Source organism: Monodelphis domestica, chromosome 3 (assembly GCF_027887165.1).
Source record: "Monodelphis domestica isolate mMonDom1 chromosome 3, mMonDom1.pri, whole genome shotgun sequence".
Classification (NCBI taxonomy): domain Eukaryota; kingdom Metazoa; phylum Chordata; class Mammalia; order Didelphimorphia; family Didelphidae; genus Monodelphis; species Monodelphis domestica.
The window spans coordinates 200879699-200903443 of record NC_077229.1 but is presented as its reverse complement, the minus strand read 5'-3'; positions in this window follow the sequence as shown (position 1 = coordinate 200903443).

The window sequence follows — 23745 nt, the reverse complement described above, 5'->3', positions numbered from 1 at the left end:
TCACAACAAGTTCTCTTTTGAACATCGTTAACCATTTTTTAACATTATTATTTTTAATTTGGTCAATTTCAAACATTATTCTTTGGTTACGAAAATCATTTTCTATTCCTCCCTCCCCTCTGCCTACCCCTCCCATAACAAACATGTAATTCCACTGGGTATTACATGTATCCTTGATCAGAACCCATTTCCATGTTGTTGGTGTTTGCACGAGGATGTTCGTTTAGAGTCTACATCCCCAATCATAACCCCCTCGACCCATGTAATCAAGCAGTTGTTTTTCTTTGGTGTTTTTACTGCCGCAGTATTTCCTCTGAATGTGAATAGTGTTCTCTCTCATAGATCCCTCTGGGTTGTTCAGGATCACTGCATTGCCACTAAGGGAGAAGTGCATTACATTTGATTGTACCACAGCATTATCAGTCTCTGTGTAAAATGTTCTCCTGGTTCTGCTCCGTCCAGTTCCCATGGAATTCCTACACTTTATTATTCCTTTGAACACAATATTATTCCATCACCAACATATACCACAATGTGTTCAGCCATTCCCCAATTGAAGGGCATCCTCTAATTTTTCAATTTTTTTCCACCACAAAGAGCACAGCTATGAATATTCTTGTACATGTATTTTTCTTTATTATCTGTTTGAGGTATAAACACAGCAGTGCTATGGCTGGGTCAAAAGGCAGACAGTCTTTTAGTGCCCTTTGGACATAGTTCCAAATTGCCCTCCAGAATGGTGGGATCAGTTCACAACCCCACCAGCAGTGGATTAGTGTACCTACTTTGCCACATCCCCTCCAGTATTTATTACTTTCCTTTGCTGTCATGTTAGCCAATCTACTAGGTGAGAAGTGGTACTTCAGAGTTGTTTTGATTTGCATTTCTCTGATTATGAGAGGTTTAGAACACTTTCATGTATTTATTAATGTTTTTTATTTCTTTGGCTGAAAATTGCCTATTCATGTCCCTTGCCAATTTATCAATTGGGGAATAGCTTGATTTTTTGTAGAATTGATTTAGCTCTTTGTAAATTTGTGTAATTATACCTTTGTCAGAGGTTTTTGTTATGAAGATTGTTCCCCAGTTTGTTATTCCCCCTCTAATTTTGGTTATATTGGTTTTGTTTGTACAAAACCTTTTTAATTTGATGTAATCAAAATTATTTATTTTACATTTTGTGACTTTCTAAGTCTTGCTTGGTTTTAAAATCTTTCCCTTCCCAAAGGTCTGACATGTATACTATTCTGTGTTCACATAATTTACTTATACTTCCCTTCTTTATGTTCAAGTCATTCATCCATTCTGAGTTTATCTTGGTGTAGGGTGTGAGGTGTTGATCCAAAACTAATCTCTCCCACACTGTCTTCCAATTTTCCCAGCAGTTTTTTTTTTATCAAATAGTGGATTTTTGTCCCAAAAGCTGGGATCTTTGGGCTTGTCATAGACTGTGTTGCTGAGGTCACTTACCCCAAGTCTATTCCACTGATCCTCCTTTCTGTCTCAGCAGATAGATTCCTAAGTATTTTATATTGTCTCAGGTGACTTTAAATGGAATTCCTCTTTCTAATTCTTGCTGCTGAACTGTGTTGGAGATATATAGAAATGCTGATGACTTATGCAGGTTTATTTTGTATACTGCAACTTTGCTAAAATTGTTGATTATTTTGAATAGCTTTTTGGTTGATTCTCTAGGATTTTTTAAGTAAATCATCATATCATCCGCGAAGAGTGACAGATTGGTCTCCTCATTGCCAATTTTAATACCTTCAATTTCTTTTTCTTCTCTAATTGCTAATGCTAGTGTTTCTAGTACAATGTCAAATAGTAGAGGTGATAATGGGCATTCTTGTTTTACTCCTGATCTTATTGGGAAGGCTTTGAGTTTTTCCCCATTGCAGATGATGTTTGCTGATGGTTTTAGATAAATACTGTTTATTATTTTTCAGAAAGACCCTTCTATTCCTATACTTTCTGGTGTTTTCAATAGGAATGAGCATTGTATTTTGTCAAAGGCTTTTTCTGCATCTAATGAGGTGATCATGTGTTTTTTGTTGGTTTTCCTGTTGATATGGTCAATTATGTGGATGGTTTTGCTGATATTGAACCATCCTTGTATTCCTGGTATAAATCCCCCCTGATCATAGTGAATAACCCTCCTGATCACTTGCTGGAGTTTTTTTGCTAGTATTGTATTTAAGATTTTTGCATCTATGTTCATTAAGGAGATTGGTCTATAGTTTTTTTTCTCAGTTTTTGACCTGCCTGGCTTTTTAATGAGTACCATATTTGTGTAATAAAAGGAATTTGATAGAACTTGCTCTTGGCTTATTATGGCAAATAGTCTGTATAGTATTGGGATTAGCTATTCTTTGAATGTTTGATAGAATTAATTTGTGAATCCATCAGGCCCTGGGGATTTTTTCTGAGGGAGTTCTTTGATGGCCTGTAAAATTTCTTTTTCTGATATGGGATTATTTAAGAATTCTATTTCTTCTGTTAATCTAGGCAATTTATATTTTTGTAAATATTCATCCATATCCCCTATATGCCTTTATGCCTATTTGGCATGTATATTGCCATATAATTGGGCAAAATAGTTTTTAATGATTGCCTTAATTTCCTCTTCATTGGAGGTAAGTTCTCCCTTTTCATCTATGATACTGTTAATTTGGTTTTCTTCTTTCCTTTTTTTATTAGATTGACCAGGAGTTTGTCTATTTTGTTTGTTTTTTCAAAGTATCAGCTTCTAGTCTTATTTATTAGTCCAATAGTTCTATCACTTTAAGTTTTATTAATTTCTCCCTTAGTTTTTAGGATCTCTAGTTTGGTTTTCTTCTGGAGGTTTTTAATTTGTTCGCTTTCAAGTGTTTTGATTTGCATGTCCAATTCATTGATCTCTGCCCTCCCTAATTTATTAATATACGCACTCAGGGAATGTGAATTTTCCTCTGAGTACTGCTTTGGCTGCATCCCATAGAGTTTGAAAGGATGTCTCACTGTTGTCATTTTCCTCAATGAAATTATTCATTGTTTCTATGATTTGTTCTCTAACTGAATTTTGAGAATCATATTATTTAATTTTCAATTAATTTTTGATTTGGCTCTCCATGTACCCTTACTGATCATTATTTTTATTGCTTATGATCTGAAGAGGTGGCATGTATTATTTCTGCTTTTCTGCATTTGTTTTCCATGATTTTATGACCCAGTACATGTTCAATATTTGTGAATGTACCATGTGCTGCTGAAAAGAAGGTGTATTCCTTTTTGTCTGTATTTATTTTTCTCCATATATCTATTAACTCTAATTTTTCTAACATTTCATTCACTTCTTTTACCTCTTTAGTATTTATTTTTTAACCCTTTAAAAAATAACACCAGGGTCAAGTTTACATATAATCATTACAGTTTTGGCTGAGTCAGCTAAGGTGTCAACCTACAGAATCTGAGTCAACTGTTGGACTTAGTGGGAGTTGGCAAATAGGTATCTTGGATATGGTACTCCTACCTGGTCAAGAAATCTACAATGCCAAAGCTCACTCCAAAGGGAGGGGCTTGCTCTTAAAGTGGTAGACTTAAAGACAGATTAGAGGTTGTTTTTTTTTTCCTTCAGGCAGCATAAGGGATCTGAAGTTGCTTGTAGTAATAGCATACCTGGCTATGCTAACCCACTTTGGCTATTGGATTCATTACTTAATTTATAATATTATACAGAACTACCTTTACCCAATGCTAAACTTGTTGGATAGTATGAATGGGTTGAAGTGGAAATGGGACAACTAGGGTCATTCCTCCCTGTAGCATATGGGACAGTCATCTCCCTATGGCCTCTCCTCATTTAATTGAGAGCATTGGTAGTAAGATAGTTGGAAAACAAGAACAGAACAGTGATAAACAAACTCTGGGAAGATGGCAGCTTAGAAGCAGTGAAAGTTCAGACCTCAGAAATCCTACCTTACCGATCACAAACTGAGTGCTCCTAGGACACCAAAATTCAAGCTGAACAGCAGGAAAGACCCGGGGAACCCTCATCCCAGACCTGGATAAAAAGGTATGGCCTCCCAAAAGCCAGAACACTAGATCACTTGGATCTAAGAGGTAGGCAGAAAGAAGGTCCCAGGACCCATCCCCCCCCCCAACCTAGAGTGCAGAGCCCATGGCAGCAGTGGGAACCTCAGGGCCGGCAAAAGTGCCTCAGGGCTGACTATTCTGAAGGACTCACCTTGAAAGCAACCTGAGCCAGTCTCCAGGGCTCCCAACACAGAAGGCAGGGAAACATAGAGAGAAGGGGGAAGCCTGTAGCCCCCTGGCTGGGTCCTTCCATCTGAGTCTCAAGGGAGGTCCCAGCTTTAGGGCACCAGCTGAACCCAATCACATCAGGAGCCCTCAGAGCTACTGAAAGGACAGAAACCTTAGGGTCAGCGAAAGAGTTGCTCCAAAGAGCTTACCTTGAAAGTAACCTGGGCCAGTCTCCACGCATTCAACACAGACTGGGGAGGAAGAGGTATTTTTTTTTTTTGGTTCAGGGAACATTCGGCCCACATCAGCTGAACCTAATCCCATCAGGAGCCCTCAGAGCCCAGGGAGACCACGACCACTCCCCCCATGGAGAGCAGGGTCTTCTGAAAAAACAGAAACCTAGAGACAAGATCAAGATGGCAGCCTAGAAGGAGCATAGACCTGGCAGCCTGGCCAGAGCTTTGGAGATCCTCCATATTTCCTCCAGCTGTCCAGGAAGTTTAAAACTCAGAGTAAACCCAGCCCAACTAAGCTGAACTCAATCCCATCAAAAGTCTCCAGAATGCAGGGAAGCCCAGGCTCCCCACCAATCCTCATTGACTACTGGACTTTAAGCCAATCAAAAGCCTCCAGAGGACAGGGAAGCTCAAACTCCCAACAACCCTCCCCCAGAGATTACACCAAGAGAGCTTCTGTTAAAGCTCCAAGAGGGGAGACTGATAGAAGTTCCCAAAAAACAAAAGAATGAGAGGAACAAGAGCACAGACAAATACGGGGAGTAAAGAAGGTGAATTTGAGCAAACAACAGAAAAAGAAGAAAGAAACTACAATAGACAGCTACTATTCAGCAAATGGAACAGAGGGGGAGTGATCAGCAAACAATAAACCAGAAATCCCAGCAAATTGGATACAGGCTGTGGAAGAACTCAAAACACAACTAAGAGAGGCTGAATACAATTGGGAAAAGAACTTAAAAATTAAGATAAGTCATCTGGAAACAGAGGCACTTGAACTCAAACTAGAAAATAGTGTCTTGAAAGCCAAAATCAACCAGCTGGAAAATGAGGCAAAGGAGATGAAAGATGAGGCAAAGGAGATGAAAGACAAGGTAAAGAGAATGAAAGATGATCTTCAAAGAAAATCAGACCAGAAGGAAAAAGATGACCAAAAAGCCAGAGATGAAATCCAATCTTTAAGAACCAGAGTAAAACAACTAGAATCAAGTGACCTCACAAGGCAGCAGGACACTATAAAACAAAACAAAAAGAATGAAAAAATTGAGGAAAATGTGAAGCATCTCATTTACAAAACAGATGATTTAGAAAATTGTTCAAGAAGAGACAATTTAAGAATAATTGGTCTACCAGAATACCACGACAAAAGAAAAAGCCTGGACGTCATACTACAGGAAATTATCCAGGAAAACTGTCCCAAGATCCTAGAACAAGAGAGGAGAGTGGAGATTGAAAGAATCCACAGGTTTCCCTGTATTTAATCACCAACTGACAACACCAAGAAATGTTATAGCCAAATTCAAAAACAATCAGATGAAAGAAAAGATATTACAAGCTGCCAAGAAGAAGCCATTCAGATACCATGGAAACACTGTGATGATAACACAGGATCTGGCTGCATCCACACTGAAGGACCAAAAGGCATGGAATACAATATTCTGGAGAGCAAGGGAACTAGGTCTACAACCAAGAATAAAATACCCATCAAAATTGACTATATTCATACAGGGGAAAGTATGGTCATTTAACACAACAGAAGAGTTCCAAGCATTCATAAATAAAAAACTAGACCTGAACAGAAAATTTGATGTCCAAGCACAGAACTCAAGAGAATCATCAAAAGGTATTTAAAAAAGAGGGGGGGGGACAAAACAAGAACAAAAATTTTTTAAGAGACTGAATAAGTTAAAAATGATATGTATTCCTATAAGAAAAGTGGTCATTGGTAAGTCTTAAAAACTGTTGCTATCGGGGACAGCTGGGTAGCTCAGTGGATTGAGAGCCAAGCCTAGAGATGGGAGGTCCTAGGTTCAAATCCAGCCTCAGACACTTCCTGGCTGTGTGACCCTGGGCAAGTCACTTGACCCCCATTGCCTAGCCTTACCCCTCTTCTGCCTTGGAGCCAATACACAGTATTGACTCCAAGATGGAATGTAAGGGTTTAAAAAAAAACTGTTGCTATCACCTGAGCAGCTAAAAGAGTTACACTCAGAGGGAACAGTGACAAAATGTACAGGATGGAAGGGCAAGACATAAATAGGTATATAGATATATGCATGCATAAATACATATACATGTGTATGTATATATATATATATATATGTGACTAGAGCTAAAAAAGAAAAGAGGTTATGACTAAAAGAAATGGCAAAAGAAACAAATGGGAGTAAATTTATATGTCACAAAAAACCTCATGGCGGGAGGAGGGAGAACATCGATACACTGGAAGGGTAAAGAGGTTGGAGATAGGAAATATTCATCTCATACCTACTTTGAAACTGACCCAAAGAGGGAAGAACAATTCAATCCATTGGGGAAGAGAATAGATTTGTTCCCTATAGTGGAGTAGAAGGGTAAAAAAGGGACTGGTGGGGAGGGAAGTAGTACAAGGAAGGGAGAGGGTGGGGGAAAATTTTTAAAAAGACTTCAGGGGAAAATAAGGGAGGAAATAAGAAGGGGGTTAGAAAGGGAAGTAAAATAAGGAGGGAAATGGGGGGGGGAAACTGACTATAAACAAACATTGTTATAGAAGGAAATAGTGAAAGAAGAAAAGGAAGGACCAGGAGTAGAAATAAAAATGCTGGGAAATACACAGCTAGTAATCATAACTCTGAATGTGAATGGAATGAACTCACCCATAAAATGCAAGCAAATAGCAGAGTGGATTAGAATCCAAAACCCTACCATATGCTGTCTGCAAGAAACACATATGAGGAAGGTAGATATGCATAGGATGAAATTAAGATGATGGAGCCAAATCTATTGGGCATCAAATGATAAAAAGAATGCAGTAGTAGCAATCATGATATCAGACAAAGCCAAAGTAAAAATAAATATAGTTAAAAGAGATAGGGAAGGTAATTACATCCTGATAAAAGGCAGTATAGACAATGAGGAAATATCTGTACTCAATATGTATGCACCAAATGGCAGAGCATCCAAATTTCTAAAGGAGAAACTAGAGGAGCTCAAGGATGAAATAGATAGAAAAACTATACTAGTGGGAGATCTGAATCTTCCCCTATCCAAACTAGATAAATCAAATCAAAAAATAAATAAGAAAGAGGTGCGAGAAGCAAATGAAATCTTAGAAAAATTAGAGTTAGTAGACATATGGAGAAAAATAAATAGGGACAAAAAGGAATACACCTTCTTTTCAGCAGTACATGGTACATTCACAAAAATTGACCATGTACTAGGGCACAAAATCATTGCAAACACGTACAAAAGGGCAGAAATAATAAATGCAACCTTCTCAGACCACAATGCAAAAAAAAAAATAATTAGTAAGGGTACATGGATAGGTAAATCAAAAATTAATTGGAAATTAAACAATATGATTCTCCAAAACCAGCTAGTTAAAGAACAAATCATAGAAACAATTAATAACTTCATTGAAGAAAATGACAATGGCAAGACATCCTTTCAAAACCTATGGGATGCAGCCAAAGCAGACTCAGGGGGAAATTTATATCCTTGAGTTCATATATAAACAAATCAAGAAGGGCAGAGGTCAATGAATTGGTCATGGAAACTAAAAAACTAGAAAGTGAACATATTAAAAACCCTCAGATGAAGACTAAATTAGAGATCCTAAAAATCAAAGTCGAAATTAATAAAATTGAAAGTCAAAAAACTATTGATTTAATAAATAAGACTAGAAGCTGGTACTTTGAAAAAACAAATAAAATTGACAAAGTACTAGTCAGTCTAATTAAAAAAAGGAAAGAAAAAAAACCAAATTGACAGTATTGAAGATGAAAAGGGAGACCTCACCTCTAACGAAGAGGAAATCAAGGCAATCATTAAAAACTACTATACCCAATTATATGGCAAAAATATGGCAATCTAAGTGATATGGATGAATACTTACAAAAATCTAAATTGCCTAGACTAAAAGAAGAAGAAATAAATTACCTAAACAACCCCATATCAGAAAAAGAAATTGAACAAGCCATCAAAGGCCTCCCTAAGAAAAAATCCCCAGGTCCAGATGGATTCACAAATTAATTCTATCAAAAATTCAAAGAACAGCTAACCCCAATACTATACAAACTATTTGACAGAATAAGCCAAGGAGGGGTTCTACCAAATTCTTTTTACAACACAGATATTGTACTGATCCCAAAGCCAGGCAGGTCAAAAACAGAGAAAGAAAACTATAGTCCAATCTACCTAATGAGTATAGAAGCAAAAATATCAAATAGGATACTAGCAAAAAGACTCCAGCAAGTCATCACAAGGGTTATCCACTATGATCACGGGGGATTTATACCAGGAATGCAAGGATGGTTCAATATTAGGAAAACCATCTACATAATTGACCATATAAACAAGCAAACCAACAAAAATCACATGATTATCTCAATAGATGCAGAAAAAGCCTTTGACAAAATACAACACCCATTCCTATTGAAAACACTAGAAAGTATAGGAATAGAAGGGCCTTTCCTAAAAATAATAAACCGTATATACTTAAAACCATCAGCAAACATCATCTGCAATGGGGAAAAACTCAAAGCCTTCCCAATAAGATCAGGAGTCAAACAAGGATGCCCATTATCACCTTTATTATTTAATATTGTACTGGAAACACTAGCAGTAGCAATTAGAGAAGAAAAAGAAATTGAAGGTATTAAAATTGGCAATAAGGAGACCAAGCTGTCACTCTTTGCAGATAATATGATGATTTACTTAAAGAATCCAAGGGAATCAAACAAAAAGCTAATCGAAATAATCAACAACTTTAGCAAAGTTGCAGATACAAAATAAACACACATAAGTCATCAGCATTTCTATATATCTCCAACCCAGTTCAGCAGCAAGAATAAGAAAGAGAAATTCCATTTAAAGTCACCTGAGACAATATAATATACTTAGGAATCTATCTGCCAAGACAAACACAGGAACTATAAGAACACAACTACAAAACAATCTCCACATAATTAAAACTAGATCTAAACAAGTGGAAAAACATTGATTGCTCATGGGTGGGACGAGCTAACATAATAAAAATGACCATCTTACCCAAACTTATCTATCTATTTAGTGCCATACCCATTGAACTACCAAAAAACTATTTTACTGAATTAGAGAAAACCATAACAAAGTCCATTTGGAATAATAAACGATCAAGGATATCCAGGGAAATAATGAAAAAAAAATACAAAAGAAGGTGGCCTTGCAGTCCCAGATCTCAAACTATATTACAAAGCAGTGGTCCTCAAAACAATTAGGTACTAGCTAAGAGACAGAAAGTAGGATCAGTGGGATAGACTTGGGATAAATGACCTCAGCAAAGACAGTCTATGACAAACCCAAAGACCCCAGCTTTTGGGGAAAAAATCCAGTATTTGATAAAAAACTGCTAGGAAAATTGGAAGACAGTGTGGGAAAGATTAGGTTTGGATCAACAACTCACACCCTACACCAAGATAAATTCAGAATGGGTGAATGACTTGAATATAAAGAAGGAAACTATAAGTAAGTTAGATGAGTGAACACCGAATAGTATACATGTCAGACCTTTGGGAAGGGAAAGATTTTAAAACCAAGCAAGACTTAGAGTCACAAAATGCAAAATAAATAATTTTGACTACATCAAATTAAAAGTTTTTGTACAAACAAAACCAATGTAACCAAAATCAGAAGGAAAGCAACAAATTGGGAAACAATCTTCACAACAAAAACCTTTGACAAAGGTCTAATTACTCAAATCTATAAAGAGATAAACCAGTTGTACAAAAAATCAAGCCATTCTCCAATTGATAAATGGGCAAGGGGCATGAATAGGCAATTTTCAGTTAAATAAATCAAGAAGATTAATAAGCACATGAAAAAGTGTTCTAGATCTCTTATAATCAGAGAGATGCAAATCAAAACAACTTTGAGGTATCACCTCACAACTAGCAGATTGTTCAACATGACAGCAAAGGAAAGTGATGAATGCTGGAGGGGATGTGGCAAAGTAGGGACACTAATCCACTGCTGGTGGTGTTGTGAATTCATCCAACCATTCTGGAGGGCAATTTGGAACTATGCCCAAAGGGTGATAAAAGACTGTCTGCCCTTTGATCCAGCCATAGCACTGCTGGGTTTGTACCCCAAAGACTTGTACAAGAATATTCTTAGCTGCACTCTTTGTGGTGGCCAAAAATTGGAAAATGAGGGGATGCCCTTCAATTGGAGAATGGCTGAACAAATTGTGGTATATGTTGGTGATGGAATACTATTGTGCTAAAAGGAATAATAAAGTGGAGGAATTCCATGGAGACTGGAACAACCTCCAGGAAGTGATGCAGAGTAAGAGGAGCAGAACCAGGAAAACATTGTACACAGAGACTGACACATTGTGGTACAAGAGAACGTAATGGACTCCTCCTGTAATGGCTTTACAATGTCCCTGAGCAACCTGCCGAGATATATGAGAAAAAAAAAAAACTATCCTCAAGCAGAGGACAAACTGAGGGAGTAAAAACACTGAGGAAAAGCAACTGCTTGACTACAGAGGTTGAGGGGACATGATTGAGGAGAGACGCTAAATGAACGCCCTAATGCAAACACCAACAACAAGGAAATGGGTTCAGAGCAAGGACACATGTGATACCCAGACGAATCGCGTGTCGGCTAGGGTAGGGGTGGCCGGGGGTGGGGTGTGGGGCGGAAAAGAAAATGATCTGTTTCCAATGAACAATGTATGAAAATGACTAAATAAAATAATGTTTTAAAAACTTAAAAAAAAAAAAAACCAACAAGCTCTGGTACTAGTGCTGAAGCAAATTGCCAACCTTAAGCAAATGTACCAGGAGTTGAAAGATACCAAGGTCAATACACTGGACACTACTCAAGATAAACCAAAAAGCAGAGACAAGGCAAATGACAAATAAATCACAGGATAGACAGATTGTTCAAAAATATATTACTGATACAAGACCACACAACTTTATGGGAGTATTCTGGGATTGTGCATTTGAAGGTCCACAATCCACTTATAGCTGCAGATTTAGAGGGCCTGAAACATTGCATGCCTAAATTTTTCCTAGATCCTTACAAATGTATAAAAGACTCCAACCATGCATTGAGGCTATATGATCCAACTTTTGCTGATGTTGAACTTCTTCTGAGGGAGCTTTTTTACCTCAGCAGAAAAACAGAAATTTATCCAACACACAAGGAGGATCCAAATCTTACAGATTGGCCCCTGGAATACTCTGACTTGGAATTCTCACACCACCAAAACTTTACCTATTTATGTAAGGTTCATGAAAATCTCCTGGAAAGCATACACTGTTTCACTAAATGGCCAGATTCATGGGGAAAATTCAAGAGAATGAGGAAAGAACTCACTGAATATCCCTCCCTTTATCTGGATCACCTGGTTGAGGCTGCAGAAATGATCTTGGTATTCCCTGAACAAAGTGACCAAACCCTGCAACATGTCTGTAGGCAATTTTTAAAGGGATGCACACCATCAACAAAGAATTATTTCAAGCAGTTTTGTCCCTAATTTGAGACATTAACTCTGGAGGACCCTAGGGAATCTGCTATGTTCCTTTACAACTCAAGTAAAGAACAGAGATAGGAGAAAGATGAACAAATCAAAAATCTGAAGCAACAATTAAAGGAAGCCAATGCAACGATCAAGCAGAAAGAGACAGATGAAGTAAAAAACCTGGTATCTCTTAAAACATATAAACCAAGAGTAGAATACCAACAATCCAGGCAATCAAATGCAAAAAGGTGCATTTTTTATGTGGAAAATAAGGCCACATAGTCAGATTTTGACATCTAAAGGCTCAAATTGACTAGAAGAATAATAGAAGATCTTATGGCAACAGCAACCAATACAAGAACAATAGAAATAACACAACAAGCAATAACCAGTCTCAGTGTTGTGATCATATTTGTAAATCATACATGCAAGCCCCAGACCTAGGTACAATGCAAATTCTGATCCAGCAAGGGGCCAAACCAAAATATTCACATGTGGTCTTGAATGCCAACAAACACACCACCTTATGAAGCCAGGAAAAAGCATTAACACTAAAGGGAACAGGCAAACAGTGAAGAAAATTTTGCTGGAAATTTTTGCAGGAAGGAGAGTATTTAGTCAAAGAAATAAACTTTGCAGAAAATAAAACAAAGGGCAAAATTATGGAACAATTTGAAGAAGAGGAACAGTTGCAAAGAGATGTTATAGAGATCAGGAACAGGATCTATGAGAAAGACAATGGGGTACAAGAAAGCAATAAAGATATCAAAGAACAGTTTATAATACACATGGGAACCAAAGAATACAAAAATGTAGCAGTTACAGAAACAAACTTCCAAAAGTCCTCAAAAAAAAGTCAAAATGATCTTAATATGTGAACAAAACAATAGTATAGTATAAGAAACACAGTTACCTGGGTGTTCTAAAGACTTTAAAGTTCAGACTACAAAGAAAATTCACAAAACCACAGAGAACTCAACAAAAGACTCCAGTGAAATGGAAAAAGCAACAGCTTCTAGCATACATAAAAGCAGACTTCCAAAACACTGGGTGTCAGGGAGTGCTAATTCAGATAGGAATACAGTTGACACAGGAATAATATCAAACCTCAATCCTGAAGTCAAAGATTTCCAACTAAAAAACATCTATAGAGATACTGGCAAGGAAAGGCACTATCCCAGTGTCAATAACACCACAGTGTCAAGCTTGTAAAATTTCAGTGGAGCCTGACAGTGAAACAAACCTTGAATGCTTAGAACAGGAAGACATGGGGGAAACCTAAAGATTAGTGTAAAAAAAGCAGAAAAAGAGAATAAGTGAAAATTGGGAAACACAGCCAATACTGGTAAACACATAGGGATTAATATTATACAATCTATGGTGCCCATAAGCAAATCAAATAGCTTCCTATGTACCCAAGAAATACAAGTTCATTTAAATCCTTCAACCATGTTACCACCTGCCTGGAATGGGATGTATAGTCTATCATATATTCCCAGTATACCTCATAATAAAGTAAGCACACAGATGCAAGTTCCTCAACTGTATACATCCTCAGTAGATAACTTTGTAATAACAATTCAACAAAGAACACACATGGAAACAGAAAAATCATTGCCTGTCCATGAAGCAACAGCAAGTTCAGCAAAAGACACAGAGAATCCAGTAAGATCAGCAATCTTAAATGGCAATGAAACAAACAGTGGCAGCATGGAGCTACTAAAGGAAAATAAACAATACAACATCATAGCAACATCAAATAGTACCTCAGAGTGCAAAAACCTAAGGCAAATTTCTAAAGGAGAAATTGGTGGAGCTTAAGGAGAAAATAGATAGTAAAACTATACTAGTGGTAGACCTGAACTTTCCTCTATCAGATGAATCAAACCAAAAGATAAATAAGAATGAGATAAGAGATGTTAATGAAATCTTGGAAAAATTAGACTTAATAGATATTTGGAGAAAAATAAATAGGAACAAAAAGGAATACACCTTCTTTTCAGCAGCACATGGTACATTCACAAAGATAGACCAGGTACTATGGCATAAAAACATGGCAAACAAATGAAAAAGAGCAAAAATAATAAAGGCAAAACTTTCATATCATAATGCAATAAAAATTTTAATTAATGAAAGTACATGGAGAGGCAAAATAAAAATTAATTGAAAATTAAATAATATGATTCTCCATAATTGAAGAACAAATCATAGAAACAATTAACAATTTCATTGAAGAGAATGACAATGATAAGATATCCTATCAAAATTTATGAGATGCAGCCAAAGCAGTACTCAGGGGGAAATTTATATCCTTGAGTACACATATTAACAAATTAGGGAGAGCAAAGTTCAATGAATTTGGCATGAAAATTTAAAAAAAATCTAAAAAGTGAACAAATTAAAAATGCCAAATGAAAAGTAAATAAGAGATCCTAAAAGTCAAAGGAGAAATTAATAAAATCAAAAGTAAAAGAATTATTGTATTCATAAATAAGACTAGAAGTTGGTACTTTGACAAAATAAATAAAATAGATAAAGTGCTCATCAATCTAATAAAAAAAGAAAGAAGAAAACCAAATCAACAGTATCAAAGATGAAAAGATCTCACCTCCAATGAAGTGAAAATTAAGGCAATCATTAAAAACCATTTTACCCAAATATATGATAATAAATATGTCAGTCTGGGTGATATGGATGAGTATTTACAAAAATATAAATTGCCTAGATTAACAGAAGAAGAAATACAATATTTAAATAATCCCATATCAGAAAAAGAAATTGAACAAGCCATCAAAGAACGCCCTAAGAAAATATCCCCAGGACCAGATGGATTCACAAGTGAATTCTGCCAAACATTCAAAGAAAAACTAATCCCAATATTATACAAACTATTTGACAGAATAAGCAAAGAAGGAGTTCTACCAAATTCCTTTTATGGCACAAATGTGGTACTCATTCCAAAGCCAGGCAGACAAAAAAAAAGAGAAAGAAAGAAAACTATAGACCAATCTCATTAATGAATATAAATGCAAAAATATTAACTAGGATATTAGCAAAAATACTACAGCAAGTGACCACAAGGGTTATTCACTTATGATCAGGTAGGATTTATACCAGGAATGCAAGGATAGTTCAATATTAGGAAAACCATTCACATACTTTGCCATATCAACAAGAAAACCAATAAAAATCACATGATTATCTTAATAGATACAGAAAAAGCCTTTGACAAAATATAATACTCATTCCTATTTTGAAAACACGAAAAAGTATGGGAATAGAAGGGCCTTTCCTAAAAATTATAAACAGCATATATTAAAAACCCTCAGCAGGCATCATCTGCAATGGTGATAAATTAGAAGCCTTCCCAATAAGATCAGGAGTGAAACAAGGATGCCCATTATCACCTTTATTAATTAACATGGTACTAGAAACACTAGAGTAGCAATTATAGAAGAAAAAGAAATTGAAGGTATTAAAATAGGCAATGATGAGACCAAGCTATCACTCTTTGCAGATTATATGACGGTCTACTTAAAGAATCCTAGGGAATCAAACAAAAAGCTAGTCAAAATAATCAACAACTTTAGCAAAGTTGCAGGATACAAAATAAACACACATAAGTCATCAGCATTTCTATATATCTCCAACACATCTCGGCAGCATGAATTAGAAAGTGAAATTCTATTCAAAATCACCCTAGACAAAATAAAATACTTAGCAATCTATCCGCCAAGACAAACACAGGAACTATATGAACACAACTGCAAAACACTTTTCACACAATTAAAACTAGATCTAAACAATTGGAAAAACATTAACTGCTCATAGGTAGGACAAGCTAACATAATAAAAATGACAATCCTAACTAAATTAATTTACTTATTCAGTGCCATACCTATCAAACTGCCAAAAACATTTTTACTGAATTAGGAAAAAACAATAAGAAAGTTCATTTGGAAGAGCAAAAGTTCAAGAATAGCAAAGGAAATAATGAAAAAAAATGTGAAGGATGGAGGCCTAACAGTACCAGATCTAAAACTGTACTATAAATCAGTGGTCATCAAAACAATTTGGTTCTGGTTAAGAGACAGAAGGGAATATCAGTGGAATAGACCTGGGGAAAATAACCTCAGCAAGACAGTATATGATAAACTCAAAAGAGCTCAACTTTTGGAACAAAAATTGAGTATTTGACAAAAACTGCTGGGAAAATAGGAAAACAGTATGGGAGAGATTAGTTTTAGATCAACGCCTCACACCCTACACCAAGATGAATTCAGAATGGGTGAATGACTTGAATATAAAGAAGAAATCTCTAAGTAAATTAGGTAAACATAGAATAGTTTACCTGTCATATCTATGGTAAAGGAAAAGTTTTAAGACCAAGCAAGAGTTAGAAAATATTACAAAATGTAAAATAAATAATTTTGATTACATTCAATTAAAAAGGGTTTGTACAAACAAAACCAATGCAGTCAAAATTAGAAGGGAAGTAACAAATTAGGAAAAAAATCTTTATAACAAAAACCTCTGACAAAGGTCTAATTACTCAGATTTATAAGGAGATAAATGAATTGTACAAAAAAGCAAGCCCTTCCCCAATTGATAAATGGGCAAGGGATATGAATAGGCAATTTTCAGATAAAGAAATGAAAACTATCAATAAGCACATGAAAAAATGTTCTCAATCTCTTATAATTAGAGAAAATCAAAATAACTCTGAAATACTACCTCACACCTAGCAGGTTGGCTAAAATGACAGTAAAGAAAAGTAATGTGTTGGAGGGGATATGACAAAATTTGGACATTAATGCATTGCTGGTGGAGTTGTGAATTGATCCAACCATTGTGGAAGGCGATTTGGAATTATGCCCAAAAGGCTTTAAAAGACTGTCTGCTTTTGATCCAGCCATACCACTACTGGGTTTATACTCCAAGGAAATAATAATGAAAAATATTCTCAAAATAATTTATAACCACACTGTTTCTGATGGCAAAAAATTGGAAAATGAGGGGATGCCCTTTGATTGGGGAATGGCCGAACAAATTGTGGTACCTGTTGATGATGGAATACTATTGTACTATAAAGAATAAAGAACTGGAGGAATTCTATATGAACTGGAATGACCTCCAGGAATTGATGCAGAGTGAAAGGAACAGAACCAGGAGAATTACATACACAGAGACACTGTGGCACATTAAAATGTAATGGATTTACAAGCAGAAATGCAATTATCCAGGACAATTCTGAGGTACTTATGAGAAAGAACACTATTCACTTCCAGAGAAAGAACTGTGGAAGTAGAAACATAGAAGAAAAACAATGGCTTCATCACATGTTTCGATGGAGACCTGATTGGGTATGTAGACTCTAAGTGATCACCTTAATGTAAATATTAACAATATAGAAATAGTTCTTGACCAATGACATATGTAAAACACAGTGAAATTACTTCTTGGCTATGGGGAGTGGGGGGGGAAGGGAGGGATAAAATATGAATCATATAACCATGGAAAAACATTCTAAATCAATTAATTAAATAAAAATTTTCAATTAAAAATAATAAAACAATAAAATATTAAATTAGACAAAAAATAAAGTTATCTTGAAAAAAATAATGGCTGGTGACAAAACTCCTATGGATATAACAACAGATTTAATCCATACAGGTGGCAGGAACAATCAAACTGCTTTGTGCATAACTTTTGGCATGGATCCCAACAAGCTCCTGATCTCCATACAATGCAGGAGTATGTTAAGAACAGGGCCATATCAAAATATTCACAAGTGGCAGGGTCTAATTGCCTAAAGGGGAATCTGCAAAAGGGATCCTGTGCATTATGAAGGTGAACCCAGAAAAGCATAGAGCTAAAAAATAGAAGGAAACAGGAAATAACTAATGGGGGAAATGATAGGACCAATGAACTACAAACTGAAAGCAATGAAAGAAGTACACAGTGTAAGAAAAAAGAAATGGATACAATAGTAACAGGTAGTGTGAGGAATGAAGCAATAGAAATTTATGAAGGAGAAAACATATTCAAAACTATTATTAATAAGTGGTAGAAGTGGGAGCAATGGAAAAGAAATAGAAGCCTAAGAAAGCTGTAGGGAAGTTACTAAGTGCAGGGAAAACAGTAATATTGTGAATTTTAAATTACTCCACCCTGCTTAGTCAAGCAATAAGGAATGTATACACCCCCTACTTAAGGATTAAGTGTTGAGAAGGATGGCCTATGATAGACATGTGCTAGCAAATGACAAATTAGAAACAACTAACAGACCCCCTGGGCTGTCCGAAGTCAAGCTTAAGCTAGTACTGGTACATGTGAGACCCAGGAAGTGATGCAAAAAAAAAGTCTATATATTCCTGTCACTTCCTCTTGCAGCTCCTTTTGGCGGTGGAGGAGTGGAGCTTGGGGGCTCTCTCTTGGAGGAGCTGGGTTTCAATTACAGTATAGCTTGTGGCAGTGTTTTGACATCTTGGCGTCTTGGCATGGGTCAGGTGAGGTCTCTTCCTTGAGTTCTCTTGAAGTTTAGGCTGGTTCCTTTTTTTTTTCCTTTATCTTTCCTAAAACACTATCCTTCTAGATGGCCCCTCATCTTGGAGAAGGCCTCGTGGCTAAGGGCTCCAAACTCCCCTTTGCTAATGCTGGGTTGGAGAAATCTTATACACTTTTCCCTCTCTCTTCTTCTTACTTCCTTCCCTTTATATTAATTAAACCACCATAAAATTCCCAAAATGACTTGAGTATTTTTATTGGGATTTGAAATTAATCCCTGGTGACCATAAGCACAATATATTAGTCAAAAACCCCTAAATTTACCCCTTACAGCATAAAATTCTGGCAGTGCAATGAAGTGAATGAAAATAGGGAGATGGGATGTGATGAACAGGGATTACAGATAAAATTCCCAAATCCATCCTTGTTCAAAACAATAACTGAGACACACTCAACACCAAAGAGCATGGAGCCATATGTATCATTAACAGTGTTTGAACAAATCTATGATCACCGAGGGTTCTGGGTCCTTCCCCTTCCATGGCTTCAGGGGTCATTGACTAGGTATGGTGGTGAAGGTATGAATGAATGATGGGAAGACAGTTGAGCGTGTTGTTCTGGGACCAGACTTTGCACAGAACTGATTTTCTAGGCCTAGGATTGGCTTTATTTTTATACCCCAATGATCTCATATTTCCTTGGCACACAGCTTCACTATTCAACATACATATTCTCTACAGATAATTGGATAAGTGATACATTAACTTTTAACAAATCATTTGGTTAATATTCTGTGATCATTATACATAATATATTGTTACTATTGATTCTGAAAACGTACACAAAGATTTTACAGGAGATAAATGATTTCTCGTCACAGGGAGGATAGCTAGAGATCAGTTCTCATTAACCTCTGAGGTGCTTGGACTTGTGTACAATCAAAGAAAAATCATATGTTACTTTTAATAAAATAGGTAATCAGGAGTTCTTATAAGACAATCAACACACACTGTTGCCAAATTGAGGGATCAAAGAGTAACAGAAATTATTCAGTTTTAGATATTCTATAATATCAGGCTAATCATTTTTCTAATTTTACATTGGTAAAACAAGTCATTGAGGCATAGCGTACAAGCCTCTCCCTAAATGGTGATTAATACACTAGCTTAGGAGAGCTTGTTCCTTGCCTATACATGGGGCTGAGGAATTTTGAGTACAGCTTTGTTAGAAGTTTAACCCATGATAATCTTTCGGTTTGATTTTGTGAGTATGATCTTTTGGTGATGTTCTGGGAGAATAATGTGGAGCATTAGTATGAATCCTTCAAGTATTTTGCTCTCATATTATTTTTCTGAAGCTAGGGAGAGAACAATAATGATAGCAATTCCAATAATAAGGGATGTTAATGAAAGAAGTCACACAGAGTGGGGCTGAGCAGATGTCTCCATCCTTCCTAGGGCCTGCTTTGCAGCCTTCAGTTTCCACAAGTGACCCTGTCAAACATTGTGGCTTGATGGCCCCTGCTATATTACTTGCTGGTGGATACAGGTGCTAGCAAACCTGTCTTACAAACATCCCCTGATGATTGCAAATCTGTAGGGTCATGAAAGTAATAGGAGCTACTGGAAGACCACTGAGAGTAGAAATTTTATAGCAAAGGATGGTATCCTTAGGGCCTCAGTCAATGGACCACTTGTATTTGCTAATGCCAAATTTCCCTATGAAACTTTTGGGTAGAGATTTGTTATGCAAATTAAGAGAAACATCCAGTGCACACTATCTGGGGACATAGGGGTAGTTCTAGAGGAATCTGTGAAAGTTTTTCCAAATTTGTTCTTAGATTCAGTAGAGGCAGAAGATGACACATTTTTTAAACCTGATAGCAGATAACATACTAAATGACTTATGGGCTGGGCCTTCTCCACACATGGGTTTACTTAAATCAGCAACACCAGTGAGGGTGAGAACTAAAGGTGGAATTCCTCCTTGCATATCACAATACCCCTCTAAGTAAAGAGGCTTTTGAAGGGATAAGACTGATTATTGAATCCCTATTACAACAAGGGTTTTAATACTCCTATACTTCCAATCAAAAAAACCAAAGCCCAATGCAACAGTGTTAAATTTATGGACTGAATATATTTAATTTATTGCCAGGGATTTAATTACTAAATCCCAAAAATGAATTACTAAAGTCAGAATGGAATTTATGGTAGTTTATTTTACAATAAAGGGAAGGTATTAAGGAAGAGAGAAAGAGAAGAAAAGAAGAGAGAGAGAGAGAGAGAGAGAGAGAGAGAGAGAGAGAGAGAGAGAGAGAGAGAGAGAGAGAGAGAGAGAGAGAGAGAGAGAGAACTCCTGCTTCCTCTGAGTCAGGCCCCCAGCCAGGGGAAAGGAGTCTCAAGATGGCCAAGGAAAGGAAGTCAGCCTTTACACTCATCATGTGTCAATTCAATCAGAAGAGTCTTTATCAGCTTCAACTCCAGTAGAACTGCTTCTTACAGGAGGTTCCACTCAAAGTATGTCTTCACTCCAAGTGTCTCTCTCCAGTCCAAGTGTCTCTCTCCACTCCATGTGTGCCTCTTCACTCCAAGTCTCTCACCACTCTGTGTCTCTTCACTCCAAGTGCGTCTCTCCAAGACCTTGTGTGTGTCTCTGTTTCCTCTTTTAAAGACCTTTTTCTCTTGTGTCACGTCCCCTAAATTTTTACATCTACCAATAACAGCCAATGCTCCACTCCACGACTTTCCACTGTTTCACAAGTGGGTCACAGATCTCCCACTCAATGTATGAAATGGATGTATCTCCACACTCAACTTTAAGTACTGCACTTACATTTTGGGGGATTAAAATCTAAAAATAGACAGGGGATTACAATTTAATCTTCACAATCAAGGAAGAGTTAAATGCCTTCATTGTTACAATCAGGGGAGAGCCAAATCCAATCTTCACAAGAGGAAAAAATACAGAGTCATATAAGATTTAAGAACTGTAAATGATTATATTATTTTTTAAAAACCTCCTATTGTGCCAAGCCCAACAACAATCATCTTCTCAATTTCCAGTCATGCAAGATATTTCATTGTAGTAGTCTTATGATCAGTGTTCTTTTCAATTCCCATTCATAAAGACTCACAAAAGATATTTGCATTCACTTGGGAGGGGAATTCTTACTGTTGGACTCATTTTCCAGAAGGGTATTTGGAAATCCCAAATATCTTCTCGCCCAAATCCTAAATAAAGACCTGAAAACAATCAAATTTAAACAAAGCAAATTGGCGCATTTTGCAGATGATAATCTTCTAGCATTTCCAAATGATAAAGTTTGTCTCAGGGATAACAAATTTCCTTTATGTGAGTTATATAAGCAAGGGCATAAGATTTCCAAAGCAAAATGTGGTGTTTGCCAAGGGTTGAGTATTTAGGGTTCATACGATCAGGAGGTTCTAGAAGTATTACACAAAAGAGAATTGCAGATATCCAAAAGCTGAGTACACCCAAAACAAAGAAGTACCTCAGGGAAATTCTTAGTACAACGGGATTCTATTGTCAATGGATCCATATGTACAGTGAGATAACCAAGTGTCTTATTGATTTGACCAGAAACACAGAACCTAATCCTTTAAAACTCAAGCCTGAACATCTGCAAGCCATTGCAAAGCTTAAAGAGGCTATTCTTATTGCAGATGATACTTGCTGATGGTTTTAAATATATACTGTATATTATTTTTAGGAAAGGCCCTTCTATTCCTATACTTTGTAGTGTTTTCAGTAGGAATGCATATTGTATTTTGTCAGACTCTTTCTGCATCTATTGAGATAATCATGTATTTTTTGTTGGTTTTCTTGTCAATATGGTCAATTATATGGATGGTTTTCCTAATATTGAACAATCCTTGCATACCTGATATAAATCCTACCTGATCATAATGAATAACCCTTGTGATCACTTGCTGTAGTCTTTTTGCTAGTATTCTATTTAAGATTTTGGCATTTATGTTCATTAAGGAGATTTGTCTGTAGTTTTCTTTCTCTTGTTTTTTTGTCTGCCTGGCTTTGGAATAAGTACCATATTTGTGTCATAAAAGGAATTTGATAGAACTCCTTTGCTTAATTTTGTCAAATAGTTTGTGTAGTATTGGGATTAGTTGTTTGTTAAATGCTTGATAGAATTCACTTGTGAATGCATCTGGTCCTGGGGAATTTTTCTTAGGGAGTTCTTTGCTGGCTTGTTCAATTCCTTTTATTTTTTTTATATGGGATTACTTAAGCATTTTATTTCTTCTTCTGTTAATCTAGGAAATTTATATTTTTAAATATTCTCCTAGAATAGCATATTTATTATAATATAATAGGACAAAATAGTTTATAATAATTTCCCTAATCTCCTCTTCATTAGAGGTGATGATGCCCTTTACATCTTTCATGCTGTTAATTTGGTTTTCTTTTTTCTAATTAGATTTACCAGTTTTTTGTCTATTTTATTTGTTTTTTCAAAGTATCAGTTTCTAGTCTTATTTATTAATTCAATAGCTCTTGAACTTTTGTTTTCATTAATTTCTCCTTTGATTTTTAGGATCTCTAATTTAGTTTTCATCTGTGGATTTTTAATTTATTCACTTTCTAGTTTTTTTTATTTGCATGCCCAATTAATTGATCTTTGCCCTCTCTAATTTGTTAATATATGCATTCAAGGATATAAATTTCTGCCTGAGTACTGCTTTGACTTCATCCCATAGATTTTGATAGGATATCTCATTGTTGTCATTCTCTTCATTGAAATTATTTACTTTTTCTATGGTTTGTTCTTTAACCAACCAATTTCGGAAGAATATATTTAATTTGCAATTAATTTTTGATTTGCCTCTCTAAGTACCCTTACTAATTATAATTCTTATTGTGTTATGATCTGAAAAGGTTGAATTTATTATTTATACTATTGTGCATTTGTTTGCCATGCCCAACTACATGGTTATTCTTTGTGAATGTACCATGTGCTGCTGAAAAGAAGGTGTATTCCTTTTTATCCCTATTTATTTTTCTCCACATAACTCTAGTTTTTCTAAGATTTCATTCATATCGCTTACCTTTTTCTTATTTATTTTTTGGTTTGATTAATCTAGATCTGATAGAAGAAGATTCAGGACTCCCACTAGTGTAGTTTTACTATCTATTTCCTCCTTAATCTCCAATAGATTTTCCTTTAAAAATTTGAATGCTATACGATGTCCACACATGTTGAGCACTGATATTTCCTCCTTGTCTATACTG